Consider the following 16,557-nt stretch of genomic DNA (forward strand, 5'->3'; position numbering starts at 1 on the left):
GGCTTCACTAACTTGAATTCTAACAATACTGTTTGAATAAAACTTTACTCCATCTGCTGGCCAAAAAACGAAGTGCACAGGCCCTAGTAAACACAGTTTAAACAGCTCACAGAAGCACCCTCTGATGTAGAATATCCCTCTTGCTAGGGAGGGAAGGCAGGGGGGTTGGTCTCACTGGCTTGTGAACACAAAATGGTGGCTGGGGTGCACTATTTTAACATACAGGTCTTAGCACAGAACAAAGGAAAATTTTGGAGGGAAAACAGAATTGTCACCAATGCCCCTGGTCACTGGCTGGTGACCCAGACTCTGCCCGCTCTGCTTTCAGGTTCTTCTCATCTTCGATCCAGGCTTGGATCACTCCGGACACTTTCTACTTAAACGCCAGCAGCACTTTTGCAGCAGATCGCCATTGAAATCAACGACGAAACCTGACATCAAAAGACACCTATGCACCCGGCTTCCCTGGGTGAGGTAATTCAAGTACTCCGATGCTCACGTGGGTGTTGACTCTAGAACCTCCTAGTTCTAAAGGGGTTTGCTCCAAGTCCTTTTCTAAGTGTCCTTTATCCCTAAAATTCCAACCGCAACGTTCCCAATACAAGTTAATGGTGATTCGAGGCTGTGTTCAGACACTGCACGCGTCCCCCGTGGGTCCTCTGTGTCACTACCTTGGGTGGTTCCCGGTGCCCCAGCGGTTCTACCGGATCTAGGCCTTGTCTCTATGTCAATCGTGGATCTTATACCATATGGTTTGGTCAACGTATATTGTGCTAATTTACTGTGTGCTAATTAAGTTTACTGAATGTACTTTTGCCTCTAGCCTCATAAAGAGACTAGAGGGATGTGTTTAGAATAAATACATATATTTTATATATATTTACCTGGTGTGGTTTTCCTTTCATTTGGTCACTCACGAGATTAAAGACGGGTAAAACAAGCTGCTTTACATTCCTCTAAGACTTAGCCTGAAGGCTGCTTTCCACAGCTACTACTAGGATAGCTTTCTATAAAGGTGGTCTTTAACCTACCATCAATAAGGGTCGTTTGGACTGGTGCAAGGTGCCCACTAGAATAGTGGACAGCATATGCCAGGCCTACTTCTCACAGCGCACAGACACTAAAGAAGCAGATGTTATTGCAGTATCGAAATATATTTATGCAGCATGGCTCATATGGCTTCGAAGGGAACGTTTAGGAGGAGAGCTTGTAGATGTAGGTATTCCCCAATGACAGACGGTCCACATTTCAGTGGGTTATGATCGCTAGTGCACTTTGGAACCCTCTTTAATCACCACTAAACTCGCTCATTTTTCGTTCCGAAAGGTTGGCAATTTGACTGTTTTGTGAACTGGATTTTATGCTTGCTAAGTCCTTCATCTAATTTTTAGTATAACCTGTACCAAGATGATGGCTATGCTTTAAAAAAAATTCTATTTCACAGTTTTATAACTTTTTGTTTTATACTGTTGTGATTATTTATGATGAAAAAGTATTACTTGTTTTACAGCGGTTTGATGGATCCTTTGTGATCTCAAATAAACGATGATGAAATTAAAGGCTGGCAAGCCGGTGGGGAGAAGTCTGATGCAAGCCGACACACAACACCAACTGCCTGCTTCATGACCACCCACTCCTAACCAACAATTATACTGTAAAAAAATGTATTTGGCCTAATGTTTCAAAAAATATTTGGGGATGGGTCAGACTAGCTTACTTAGTGGACATTCATCCACACAATTGTCAAAATTTAGGAGCCATCACTGCTTCATACAGAAAGAGGATCTGGGGGAGGGTTCACTGAAAATGGCATCTAGAAGTTCAAGTTCTGCAACAAACATTCTTTTACAATTCATTTCAATAAAATAATTACTCGCTATCTCGCTACTTTTCACAGATTTCAGAAATTAAAAAATGGATTCCAAAAACTGAACAGCATTACGCTGCTAAAACAATCTCATCTTCTGAATACCGCGACAGTGTCGACGACTTCTACACGAGAAGAAATTAAAAATCGTTGTCTGGCTTAATTGCTCTAGACCACATGGGATCAAATGAGATTTTGCTTTAATTTATAGTTTTGCCTTTCAGATAAAACGGCGCGTGGCATTCGCAGACCAGGTGCAGAAGAGTTCCTGGTGGTTATTTTTTTTTTTTAAGAGAGCAGTTCATTCTACTTACGTATAAAGGCAAAGGGATACATGGTGTTTTTCTACGTGAAACGGATCACAAAAACATGGTTATTAAATGGCATACAATGTGCCCCATCAGACCAGTCACGTATCTCGTGTTGAGGACGATGTGGCATACGCCCAGGTGGCTACCTTAGAGGTTATCAATGCCTTTCCTGTGGTCTCTCGGCATGTTTGCAGCTGCTGCCGCCAAGACAGGAACCTGACCCCCTGCCAGGTCGTGTGATCTCACCCAGTACTCAGAAAAATGGCCTGGATGGTGCTGGAGGGTAACCGTCTCCTTTGATTTCCTCAGTCTGAGCCTTGATACTCTCTCTAGGAAGAGGGCATTGCTAGATTTTTTTTTAAAGATTTGACTAGTAAGGAGGTGATGGCTGTTCTCGGTCTCCAAGAGAAACTTAAGGTATACAAGGAAAAAAAAGATGTTGACTGGTGAAACAGCCAGTGCCTTCCTTCCTAGCATGGATGGGACATGTTAGTGATCTTATGATTTAAGTGACTGCTGTAAAACTGTGTATGCTGTCTTGGTGGTTCGTGGTCTTGTTTAATTCGTTTAGAGATACATTTCCTTAACGAGAAGAAAGTGCAGAGGTTGCAAGATTTATTTTTGATTCTGACTTACAATGCTTTTCTTTTTTTTTTTCCTTTTTTTTTCAATTTCGAATATTTTTATTGAAAATAAATTTTACATATACATAGACATACAGTTGTCTTGCTTGGGCTGCTCTTATAGTGTGCACTTTTGCAAGCTGCTGTGTGTTTTCTGCTGTGCTTTTTAATTGATAGTGTCAGTCTTATGTTTACAAAATTGTGTTGCTGTTTTGGAGGTTGTTGGGAGTCTGGATATAACTTTATGAGTTCAGATTTTGCCAGGCATTTCATTTGAAGTGGGACCCATGTCCTGCTGGGCCTCCACACCACTGACCACGCTGCATACCAAATAATCTGTGCTGCGGTATGCGGAATATGAGAGCGAGCAGATGCACTGAACTTGGTACTCATTTAGTGCAGAGACCACGGTGTCTGTGCAGATGCAATCACGGCCTACGATGGCAACAATTCAAGAAGCCTATATTCATGTTGTAATCAAGGGGTGTGAGGCGCAGTGGTGTCCCGTATGGTTATTCCGATGTGATGTGCTATGTGCCAATGCACATATTGGTGGTGACCTGTCAAGTAATTCCCGGTATGATCAAAATAGGACTAGCTATATTTACAGGGGGAGGGGGACTCAAAGAAGTATGCTAGCTGGCAAACCTGTTGGTTTGTTCATGAAGCCCTCACCCACCAACCTGGTTGGTGGCATGCTTCATCATCGGGCCCACCACAGTGACACCGAATGTGTCCCGGGTGTGCTTCGACGCCAGATTACTGCGGAGCTGGTATATTCGCTGAGTGTGCAGTGTAGTGAGTGAGAAAGTGAAGTTAAAAGCTATACAGTAGGTCCCAGTACCCGAGGGTAAATAAATAAGTTTAATAACTGGGCCCCTGTTAGCAATAAAAAGGCAGTTAGACGCGGTGGAGTGCGAATTATGACCTCCTGCGTCTTGTGTGGTCTACATGTTTCAGCCAGGCCTTATTAAATTTAAAACTGGCTTTCCTCAGGACCAAGTGAGTATGTGTATAAGGTGCAAAAAACTAAATTATAGTGTTGGTTTATGTGTCGCACTCTCTAAGGTGCGATTACATGTAAGAGGGGGATTCCCTCTAGTTTTGCTACATATAACAAGGACAGAGACAAACGTACAAAGAAGAGTCATTTTAGTATTATGAGAGACTTAATCACATTTTGTGGCCGACTTGTAAGGTGAGTGAACTACCTATAAGCGGCTATGGTGTGGTCATGTTTGACCTACATGGGTTTTAATAGGAACTGATTGTTGTGGTGAGCTAGGACAGCGGATATTAGCATTTGTGAGTTACAGGTAAGTAAAGGTTGGTATCCTCACGCAGGCTGTTTGCTGTCAAAAGCTTCCTTGGGTCACCTGGCAGAGAAAGAGACCCTAGGACAAGTATAGTGAAACTAGTGGTTTACATCCAACCTGTAGGGAGAAAAAAGGTTGCTTACCCCAGTTGTAGCGGTAGTGTTGAGTTACTCACGGTATTCCCGGTCTGGATCCTCCTTGGACCTATCGTCCTTCTGCGGTGCCCGGAACGAGTGAGTGAGGACCTTGAGATCGGGTTTAAGTAGCCCCGGTCGTTGGTTCCACCTGGGATAAGTGGAAATAGAGGGAGGGATGCGCTCGCGCTGGTTGCACTGTCATTGTTTGTTATGCGCATGCGCTCGGGAGCGTTCTGCACGCATGCGCGCATTAGGCTTGTATATGATTCCAAAGAGGCGAATGTGGGGCGATTAGCGCGTGTACAGTTGCACGTTGTGGGCACGTGCGGTGGTTCAAAAGAATTGGCGCTGTATAGGCGCCTGAGTTCGAGAGCACTATTTTCTTTTTCTGGTTGGGAGTATCAGAGGGGGACTCTATTACAGACTGAGAGACAAAGGACATTGGAGACCAATTGTTTTTCACAGGTTGATGGAGTTCCACGGGATGGAATCGTTCAGGCCCCTTGTATGGGTGGACAGACGGTATATCCATTGCTGTTCTTTTTGGAGGAGGAATTTGTCGTTATTTGTAGGGTCAAATTGTTCAATGACTGTCCATGTGAAGTCGTTTGGGGTGTGGTTGTGGGTTAAGAAATGATCCGTCAGTTTACTGATATTTTTGCCACATCGGATGGTACTTCTGTGTTCTGTCATTCTTGTCCTGACTTTCCTAGAGGTCATCCCGATGTAGCGGAGTCCACATCTACAGGTTATCAGGTATATTAGATTTGAGGAGTTACAGTTAGTGAACTGTCGTTGTGTCCAGGTTTTTCCTGTTTCTAGATTGAAGGTTTTTGATGCTGATGTCAGATGGCACACGCTGCAGTTATTGCATGGCTGGTGGCCTGTGAGCTTGGGAAGGCCCCAGGCGTTGAGGATTGTGCTGCTGGGTGGAGAGGAAGTGGGTCTGGGTCTTGTATGAACCAGTTGGTCTTTGAGGTTCTTCGCTCTCTTGTAGGCGAAATGGGGTTTTTCCCAGTTTCTTGTACCTGAGTTGATAATCTTCCAGTTTCTGTTGATGATGTTGGAAACCTGGTTCGATGCTGTGTTGTATGTTGTCACACAGGTGAGTTGTGGTTCCTCAGGGGCCCTGATGGTTGTTTCCAGTAGTGCCTCCCTATTTTGGTTCCGAGCCCTCTTGCAGGTTGTTTTTATAATTCTTTGCTTGAGATATTGAATACCAAGGGCGTGGAAATTCTGGAAGGTGTCACTTGCTCGGTCCTGCAAAAGTACCGTACTTCTATATAGTCCCAAAAGTTCACAGAGGAGTCAGCCCCCCACCAGGAAGACCCATTGTATCTGGGATCCAATCCCTCCTGGAACCACTGTCACGATTTTGTGACTTCTTCCTCAACCCCTTGGTCCAAAAAACACCATCAAACATAAAGGATACCAAACACCTCCTCAACGCCATCAAATACACCAGCTTTAACCCAACTACCCAACTTCTGGTAGGACTCGATATTGAGAGTCTTTACACCAGCCTGCCTCAAGATGCAACACTACAAGTACTGCATGATGTCCTCATGGAAAACACCTGGGACTACCATACCCCAAGGAGTTTCATTATGGACTGCGCCACCCTTGCGCTCAAAGACAATTATTTCGAATATGATGGCAAATTCTACCTACAAACCAATGGAACTTCGATGGGCAGTGTTTACGCCCCGAGTGTGGCAGGCCTTTATGTCGCCCATTTCGAAAAAAAAACACATAGAGCCCGCCACCAACCCGTTCTCAACAAACATAAAAACATGGCGACGCTACATTGATGATATTTTCGTCATATGGGAGGGCAACCAGGAAGCTCTAAACAACTTCCTCCTCTGGGTCAACAGTCGGGACAATTACCTACGCTTCACCAGCACCAGCAGACCAACCGAATTGGCCTTTCTAGACCTCAACATAAAAGCAAACCAAAATGGACTAACCACCACAACTTTCTATAAACCAACTGCAAGGAACTCCCTCCTCAGATTTGAGAGTTTCCATCCCAGACCCCTAAGTGAAAACCTCCCCTACGGGCAATTTCTACGTCTCATACGCAACTGCAGTCACATTCAGGACTACAAAGAACAAGCTACAGCCCTAGTCCACAAACTGGAGGACAGAGGATACCCTGCGAGAATTATAAAAACAACCTGCAAAAGGGCTCGGAACCAAAATAGGGAGGCACTACTGGAAACAACCATCAGGGCCCCTGAGGAACCACAACTCACCTGTGTGACAACATACCACACAGCATCGAACCAGGTTTCCAACATCATCAACAGAAACTGGAAGATTATCAACTCAGGTACAAGAAACTGGGAAAACCCCATTTCGCCTACAAGAGACCAACTGGTTCATACAAGACCAGACCCACTTCCTCTCCACCCAGCAGCACAATCCTCAATGCCTGGGGCCTTCCCAAGCTCACAGGCCACCAGCCATGCAATAACTGCAGCGTGTGCCATCTGACATCAGCATCAAAAACCCTCAATCTAGAAACAGGAAAAACCTGGACACAACGACAGTTCACTAACTGTAACTCCTCAAATCTAATATACCTGATAACCTGTAGATGTGGACTCCCCTACATCGGGATGACCTCTAGGAAAGTCAGGACAAGAATGACAGAACACAGAAGTACCATCCGATGTGGCAAAAATATCAGTAAAATGACGGATCATTTCTTAACCCACAACCACACCCCAAACAACTTCACATGGACAGTCATTGAACAATTTGACCCTACAAATAATAACGACAAATTCCTCCTCCAAAAAGAACAGCAATGGATATACTGTCTGTCCACCCATACAAGGGGCCTGAACGATTCCATCCTGTGGAACTCCATCAACCTGTGAAAAACAATTGGTCTCCAATGTCCTCTGTCTCTCAGTCTGTTATAGAGTCCCCCTCTGATACTCCCAACCAGAAAAAGAAAATAGTGCTCTCGAACTCAGGCGCCTATACAGCGCCAATTCTTTAGAACCACCGCACATGCCCACAACGTGCAACTGTACACGCGCTAATCGCGCGCACATGCGCCCCACATTCGCCTCTTTGGAATAATATACAAGCCTAATGCGCGTATGCGTGCAGAGCGCTCCCGAGCGCATGCGCATAACAAACAATGACAGTGCAACCAGCGCGAGCGCATCCCTCCCTCTATTTCCACTTATCCCAGGTGGAACCAACGACCGGGGCTACTTAAACCCAATCTCAAGGTCCTCACTCACTCGTTCCGGGCACCGCAGAAGGACGATAGGTCCAAGGAGGATCCAGACCGGGAATACTGTGAGTAACTCAACACTACCGCTACAACTGGGGTAAGCAACCTTTTTTCTCCCTACAGGTTGGATGTAAACCACTAGTTTCACTATCCTTGTCCTAGGGTCTCTTTCTCTGCTAGGTGACCCAAGGAAGCTTTTGACAGCAAACAGCCTGCGTGAGGATACCAACCTTTACTTACCTGTACCTCACAAATGCTAATATCCGCTGTCCTAGCTCACCACAACAATCGGTTCCTATTAAAACCCATGTAGGTCAAACATGACCACACCATAGCCGCTTATAGGTCGTTCACTCACCTTACAAGTCGGCCACAAAATGTGATTAAGTCTCTCATAATACTAAAATGACTCTTCTTTGTACGTTTGTCTCTGTCCTTGTTATATGTAGCAAAACTAGAGGGAATCCCCCTCTTACATGTAATCGCACCTTAGAGAGTGCGACACATAAACCAACAACACAAACACTATAATTTAGTTTTTTGCACCTTATACACATACTCACTTGGTCCTGAGGAAAGCCAGTTTTAAATTTAATAAGGCCTGGCTGAAACATGTAGACCACACAAGACGCAGGAGGTCATAATTCGCACTCCACCGCGTCTAACTGCGTTTTTATTGCTAACAGAGGCCCAGTTATTAAACTTATTTATTTACCCTCGGGTACTGGGACCTACTGTATAGCTTTTAACTTCACTTTCTCACTCACTACACTGCACACTCAGCGAATATACCAGCTCCACAGTAATCTGGCGTCGAAGTAAACCCGCAACACATTCGGTGTCACTTTGGTGGGCCCGATGATGAAGCATGCCACCAACCAGGTTGGTGGGTGAGGGCTTCATGAACAAACCAACAGGTTTGCCAGCTAGCGTACTTCTTTGCGTCCCCCTCCCCCTGTAAATATAGCTAGTCTTATTTTGATCATTACATATAATCCTGGGGATACGCTGCTGATCGAAGAGCCAGGTCTTGAGAAGTCTTCTGAAGGCCAGCAGGTCCTGGGTTTTTCGTAGGTTGGTAGGGAGAGCGTTCCAGGTCTTGGCGGCGAGGTAGGAGAAGCATCTGCCGGCGGCGGTGGTCTTCCGGATACGAGTAACTGAGGCGAGGGCGAAGTTGGCCGAACGGAGGCTGCAGGTGGGGGTGTGGACGCTGAGTCGGTCTGGCGTCTTATAATTTTCAGAATTACTAATTATCAAACTTGAATTAACATTATGAATGTTTATTGTGATAAATTAAAGTCAAGTTCATTTTAGTGGAAGCATGGGGTTGGCTTCATATGGGAGAAACCTGGGGGGGTGGATTTCGAATCTCAAGTGGTCTAGCCCTGAATCCTACTCTTTAGTTGTACCAATAATCTGGTGCTTAATAAACACATGTTAAACAGGCATTTATGACATCTTTTTTTAGTAAATATTTTCAAACGAAACATAGGGCAGAGGCTTAAAAATGTGATCTAAATGTTTTTCACAAAATGTTTCAAACTAAATGTATTTCGAACTACAAGCTTTAAATTCTTATCTTGCTTCATTACTGTGCCTAAGCACGAACTAATATGTCACTTTTCATGTGCTGAAACTGTTTACTGTTCCTCTCTATACAAACCACACAGAAGCAGCTAACAGTAGCAAGTGGCACATCACAAAAACCTAAAACAAATATAAGTTCGTAACTATGACTAACGTTTATACATGCATTAATTAATTACTGTTTGATATAACGTGGTATGTATTCCACAGTCTATTTCTTAGTTACAAGTTCGCCAAATGCATGGCACATGATCAAAATTATATGAGAAAGAGTATGGGAAAACACAAATCTGCCTTTGGCTTTCAAGTTTGCTTTTTCCGCATCTTTTCCATAAAAAGCTAAACCGTAATGCTCCTATTAGCAATGTAAAACCACAACATTAATAAGTATACCACTGTAAGGGGTTTTTACTTCTCAAGTGGCTTGCCCACCTAACAGTCCATATATGGATGTACGTTTACTTTGCTTAAACTAAATATAATATACTTTTTTAATGTATTTTTGAGTTTGTATTTATAGTTAGTTCAGAGTTTCCACTGAAAAGTCCTTATGTTTTTACTAATAACTTTAGCGCCATATGATGAATAGGTATGGAAGTCTCCAAGAGAAAATGTAAACAGTTTTATGTTTAGCATGCAAAGTTTCATGCAGATTTGTCAAGAAGGGAGCTGAATGTAAATGGTCGGGGTAGTCGAAAAAGCAGGGTTTCCTATATTAACTACCATAGGAATCTTCACTCTCCACAACAACAAAAACGCTGAACGGAAATATACAAAACTTGTTGTGAAAGAGGAATTTTACTCAGGGAAGTGCCTTTCCTTGTTTTGATGTAAATGGGATTAGTAGTTTTAGAGAAATTGCTTAGCAAACGTCAGTGGGCATGAAAGGGTAACAAATTTAAAGATATTGTGATTGTTAAAAATATGTGTTTTTTATTTTGCCTACAACTTTAGCACTGTTTGACAAATGTTCATGAAATTAACCACACACTTTGCATGTTTAGCTTTCTTATGGTATTTATAAATGTATGCATATTTGTCAATAGGAAGCAGAGTTAAAGGGGTAAAAAATCTTAATAATTGACTAATGACCGTGGCATCATCTCCTTTTGTTTGCTTTCTTCGCCCTAAGTTGGCAGGGTATGCCCAGACGTGGGTCCTCTGTTCACTTTGCCACTGGATTCAAGCTAGCCTGGCTGATGAAGGCTGTTACCCGACTCCTTTCCCAGGATGCTTGTTTCCAGTTCAGGGGAGACCAGGCTTGGCAGTTCGGGTTGGACTGTTCTAATGAGGCACAGGGTCAAGACTGATTTGCATATAGCTGGGTCAGAAGTGGGGTGGCAAAGTGAGCTAAAGAACGATGATGGATTCAACCCAGATATGTGACTGGAGTGTCTGTAAAGTTTCAGCGTACCGTCCATCATCTCCATTTGTTTGTTTTGTTCGCCCTAAGTTGGCAGGGTATGACCAGACATGGGTCCCATGGTCACTTTACCTCTGAATTCAAGCTAGCCTGGCTGATGAGGGGTGTTCCCCAAAAAAGGTCCCAGGATGCTTTTTTCCAGTCCAGGGAAGACCTGGTTTTGCAGTTCGGGCTGGACTGTTCCCTTGAGGCACAGAGTCAAGAGTGATTTACATATAGCTGGGTCTGAACTGGGTGGTGAAGTGAGCTAAAGAACGATGATGGATTAAACCCAGATCTGTGACTGGTGGTGCGTGTCTGAAAAGTTTCAGCTCTCGTCCATCATCTCCTTGTGTTTGCTTTGTTCTTCCTAAATTGGCCGGGCATTCTTCCTAAATTGGCAGGGTATGCCCAGACAAGGGTCCCTTGCTCACTTTGCCACTGGATTCAAGCTAGCCTGGATGAGTGGGTGTTAACCCGAAACCAGTCCCAAGATGCTTGTTTCCAGTCCAGGAAAGACCTGCTTGTCAGTTCAGGCTGGACTGTTCCCACGAGGCCCAGGGTCATGACTGATTTGCATATAGCTGGGTCTGAACTGAGGTGGCGAAGTGAGCTAAAGAACGATAATGGATTCAACCCAGATCTGTGAATGGGGGTGAGTGTCTGAAAAGTTTCAGCGCTCGGTCCAACATCTCCTTGTGTTTGCTTTGTTTGCCCTAAGTTTGCAGGGTATGCCCAAACATGGGTCCCTTGCTCACTTTGCTACTTGATTCAAGCTAGCCTGGCTGATTAGGGGTGTTACTCCGAAACCGGTCCCAGGATGCTTGTTTCCAGTCCAGGAAAGACCTTGCTTGGCAGTTCAGACTGGAATATTCCCAGGAGGCACAGGGTCAAGACTGAGATGCATATAGCTGGGTCTGAACTGGGGTGGCGAAGTGAGCTAAAGAACAATGAAGTGAGCTAAAGAACAATGACGGGTGAGGGTCTGAAATGTTTCAGCGCTCCATACATCACCCCCTTTTGTTAACATTACAAAACACACATTACATTTTGCAGATATGTAGCATTTTTAGTCTAGTGCAAGTATGTTTTTAACAGATCCATCATGGGGCGGCAAAGTTTAAGAGGGGGGCAGAACGTTTTTATTTGCCAATAACTTTGATGCTGTACAACCTGTGCAAAATGTTAGTTTTCATGCAGATCCCACAGGAGATGCAAATTTAAAAGGGGAGGGAAAGGGTAAAAATATTTGATTTGCTAATAACTTTGTAGTATTTTTACAGGTCTGCATTACATTCAGTAGACACTTAGGGCCTGATTATGAGTTTGGCGGTCCGTGGCCTGCAAAACTCATGACAGTGTGGCGGTGGTGGTCCATCCTCTGCCGCACTGGTGGTCTAACCACCTTATTACAACTTTGGCGGGTGGACCGCCATTGGACCACCACAACCACCAGTGAACCACATTGCCTGGCAGTGGTGCAGCGTTCAGGGGCTCACAATATGCTGGCACTGCCGCTACGGCACCGCCATGCATATTACGAGTTTTATGACCACCAGCAGTCTCATGGAGGTTCTTACTCCATGAACCTGCTGGTGGTCATGAAACAAAGGGGTCCCTCCATGCATTTTGGTGCATGCAAGGGGACACATGTTGTGTCCCCCCGTGTGCATGCACTCCCAGTTCCTGCACGGCATGGACTGCAGAGTCCATGCCGTACAGGACCTGCCTTAGACGCTCCCATTGCGGTGCCCTTTTTCAGTGGCACCACCTTGGGACTGCCAATGAATTGCCCACCAGACACGAGAAAACTTGTAATCTGATGGGCCATGCCCATGAGTCCTTACGGGCTTGCAAATCCAAATTAGGGTTCACTAAACCAGAAATAAGTAAATAACACAATATTTTAAATGATAATAACAAATAAGGCTAATAAAATATGTATAATGAAAATAAATAACTAAAAGGGGCAAGCCCCATCTTGTCCGCTCATGGTAGGTTGTGTGAAGAGCCTGCGGAGGTCAGGTCCTGCATCCAACCCCTACTGCATATCAGGGCTTGCTGCCCACAGCAGGCTGCTAACCCATGGAGAGTTGGTCACATAGTTTGGCCGTAGCCCAGGCCCCGTGGCCAAACTTCAACGTATATAGCTGAAAGCCGTGTGCAGCAGGGGGTTGGCTGCCCATGGCAGGCTGGCTGCAGTACTGTCCTACAGCATGGCTGTGCTGCCAAACCCATCTTCACAGAGCTAAAGGCCTTGCACAGCAGGGAGGGGAATCCTTTCATGGAAGTCAGATGTAGCATATCATCAAAAAAAACATAAATTTACTGAATCAAACTACATTTAAATTGAAGTTATAATTAAGATTGGTTATAACCCCTTATGGTATAAAACCTTTGAGATGTTCTTTAAAGACCACCATTAAAGTACAGTTATAGATATGAATTATAAGGAAAACCACTGAACTGTGCCAGTTAAAGTTAGCTCCACAATGCACATCTCACAAAACAGGCATGCACACCATACCTCATGCACCAAACGCAATACATATGACCACCCAATATCCATACCAATATGTAACAACACGTAAAAAGATGTAATGAATACCAACACATCTTCAGACCATTAAATAATACTGTGGTCACAGTTATCTCATTGACAGTATTAATGGTAATGTGATATGTAATCTGACCTGTAAGGTAATTTATGACATTAATAAATTGCATCTGTTGCATCAAGGATGAGAACATAAACATTGCAATAAGTATGTGCGCAAGTGGTATTTCAGTGCTGTATAACAGTACTAATTGATAACCCTGTGTTTTCAAGTGAATATATGAATACATACTCACACACACACACACAAACACGTATAGATACATATATAATGCTATTTTTACCATTGTTGAGTGTGGGGAGCGGCTATGCCTCATGGGCGGCGAAGCCTCGCGACGGTCATTATGCCCCTCCCTCCAAAATGGTAATAAATAGCATAATACATTATGTGCACCAGCATATGGTTTATGCCATGGCATTTTTCTTTATACTTGTTTAAAAATGTATTTAACCAAAACCGGGGTGCAATGGGTTTAATTTGTGCAGCAAGGAGAAATCACATTGAAGAGGCCTCCTGACTATTAGGAGAGCTGTTTCCATGTATAAAGTAAATGTAATGAGCAATTTGAGGCAGTAAAGAGTGTCTTCTCGTGTATTACATTCTACTGTATCAAACTGGGTACTATGCCTGGAGAAGATAGCTCATATCATTATTATTATCGATATCTCATATTATTATCATTATCGATTGGGAGAGCGTACCTTTTGCAGCACTTTGTATTACACTGCCCATTAGCCCGGGGCAGTATGTCCCGCGAAGGACTCTGTAATGCACTGTCTTAGGTTAGAAGAGTATGCCTCCTGTAACAGTTTGTAATGAAGAGTGCACGAGATTGGCAAAATGCGTTTTTCCTAACGTATTCTGGAATATATTTCTTAAATATAAATGTTTAGTCTTTTGCAAATTTCAGTTGACCAACTGCAAATATTTTGCTGGATCGATTTATTGGTAAAATGATTCTTGGACATCAATGAAACTCTTTGAAGATAGCTATATTTACGTCTGGGAACTATTTACAATTTTTGTATTTAAACAGTAGGATTGTTCTTGTTTCGTTTCTGCTGGTCACCGGTGTCTAAAAACCCATATGAAGTAGCGAAACCTAGTAGAAACCACGTTTAACCAGTCAACTGAAATTTCCACACGGGTGTACAGTTTGGAAAACATTCCCATATCACTTTAAACGTTTTGTGCATGTATAATATGCTAAAAGAGTTTGGGATATAGTGGGAAATAATATGTAGACAATGCAGAATGTTTAGGTGTAATCAACATTGTAAGCATAATGCATAGTCAGATACTTGTAAGTAATAAACGACTTAATATGAGTGTTCAGGCTGCAGGGATCTCTGAAATGCACGAAGAGGGATGCAGCAGATGAAAATGTTAGCACATATAAACCAGACATTAAAGATTACGATTTACCAAAAATGCTAATTTCCACTCTGACCTATGTATATGCTTACAACATTCATAGATGTACACATTTTAGGTGAATCACAAACATTTATTTGTGTACCACAAGGAATCAAATGCACGAGATTGGTAGTCTTCCATCAATACTACTAACGACCATACACTTACAACAGGCACCTCTGCAGGATTAGAGCTGAACACACAGTCACATATTCCTTTTTACACGATTTTCTCTCACATAGATAATATTTCTGTCCAAATACATCATTTTGCTATATTACCGAATGGATTTTGGGGCTTTTTTCCTCGTTATTGCACCATTCCTGCCTACTTTACCGAGATTTAAATTTTAAATGCCCCAGGCCAGGAACTGTAAAAGCCATCGCAAATATTTATGAACACCCACAAAGGGGCGCCTTTCTGTCAATACAAAAATTCCCATGAGAACACCCCTTTTCATGCCTGGAGCATGTGTTGGATGTTCATCAGTCGCATGGACACAGCACCCCTGAAAAAAACGCAATTTCTAGTTTTGTGAGTAACGGTCTGCTTTTCCCGAGTGCACGGGACACTTTTTACACCCACTTGTGTCTTGCATCCGTGTTTTTTTCTTGAATGCACACAAGTAACCAAACGCACATTTAATATGAAATTGCATGCATAGGGCACTGTTATATACACATGGTGCTACATGCATGCAGGCATGAACAATAATTACAATTAGTTTACACGCTGTAACAAATAGATGTCTAGTTCCTAATAATAGTTGGACTTGCTAACCAGGAGAGCTATTTTAAGATGTGCGTGGTGTCATAGTCTTACCCCCTCCCCAAAACACAAAAGAGTATCTATGCACGACGGCTGCCCAGTCCTCCCAGGTGGTGAGCGGCGGTCAGAGAAATCCTCCCAAATACGAGTCCCCCTGCTAATCTCTGCCCGGCTGTGAAACCCGCGCTTCTTTCGACATAAAAGCAGTCGTGGCTCCGGCTCGTTCGCCTCAGTTCGCTTCGCGTTCGTCCACCTGTTATCTTACCTCACTCAGCCGAGCGTGTCCGCGCTTGTGTAATCCCGGCCCAGCCGCCGCTTTGGCTTGTTTTTGCCTTTATGCAGCAAAGCGTCAATACAGGAGAGGGGGCCTGCTGCACCTGCTACATGGCCGCGCGCTGTCAGCGCGTGAGGGGCCGGGACAGCTGCTGCCGGTACCTGCACTCCCCGAAGAGCCAGCCCTCTGCTGCTGCCCGCAGGACCGGTCTTTTCCGCTTCCCTCCACAAATCCACGCGCCTTCCTTGCCAACAAAGAGCATTTATCGAGTTGCGTTCCTCCTGGTGGTGGGAGGGTGTGCCCCCCCGCCCGTGGCAGGCTGTCACAAACTACAAAGTAGGGTCAACCCAGAGCTTTTTAATTCATTAGTCCTGGCAAACCAAAAATACAAACAGACTTGCTTCACCGGCCAGGAATGTTTGCAGCATGACCCAATCGCCGTCTGCGTCTATTCCAGCGAGCTGGCAAACATAGCATGACTCCAGTCAGCAAAAATGTCAGCCCTCCAATCAGCAAGGGGTGACATAGCCAACTTGGCCCGGCTACAGGCATGCTATCAGATGATAGCAGGAGGTATCAAAGCACACTACGAGGATGAGCTTTAGTGTTCGAGGTTGGGCCCATAATGGCTCCGGTAAAGTGATACCCGCTAACAACAGGGCTGGCATGCGGCGATATTAGCGACAATACGCTAATTTTAGGAGCATGTGAAAACTGGACCACCTCGCCCTGCTCTAACAATAATAGCACGTCTTCTAAGTGTTACATGAATGTGTTTATGTTTACATTAACCGCGATAAGAATACTTTTTATTTATGTCTTGTAGCGTCACTGTGGCAACAAGGCGCAAGATTAGAACACTGCTTTATATGCTAAATGCACATTTAGAGTTGCTGATAGCTTTGCCAAAATAACCCAATCATGCCACATTTGGATAGCATAAATTATACTCCTATCCGCGAAGAATGTTCTAGATAAGGGG

General features: G+C 44.0%; 1 protein-coding gene across 2 annotated transcripts in view; it reads right to left on the reverse strand.

Annotated features, from left to right (window-relative positions):
- Window positions 1-15,828, reverse strand: part of MAP3K7CL (MAP3K7 C-terminal like) — a 187,415-nt gene extending 171,587 nt beyond the window's left edge. The window contains exon 1 of one of the 2 annotated variants that reach the window (XM_086934015.1): window positions 15,567-15,828. The gene's annotated coding sequence lies outside the window, so the exon portion shown is untranslated. The remainder of the gene's footprint in view (window positions 1-15,566) is intronic. The other variant, XM_086934016.1, reaches the window with a different exon arrangement.
- Between the last annotated feature and the right edge of the window lie 729 nt (window positions 15,829-16,557).

The sequence above is a fragment of the Lissotriton vulgaris genome, chromosome 8 (assembly GCF_964263255.1).
Source record: "Lissotriton vulgaris chromosome 8, aLisVul1.2, whole genome shotgun sequence".
Lineage (NCBI taxonomy): Eukaryota > Metazoa > Chordata > Amphibia > Caudata > Salamandridae > Lissotriton > Lissotriton vulgaris.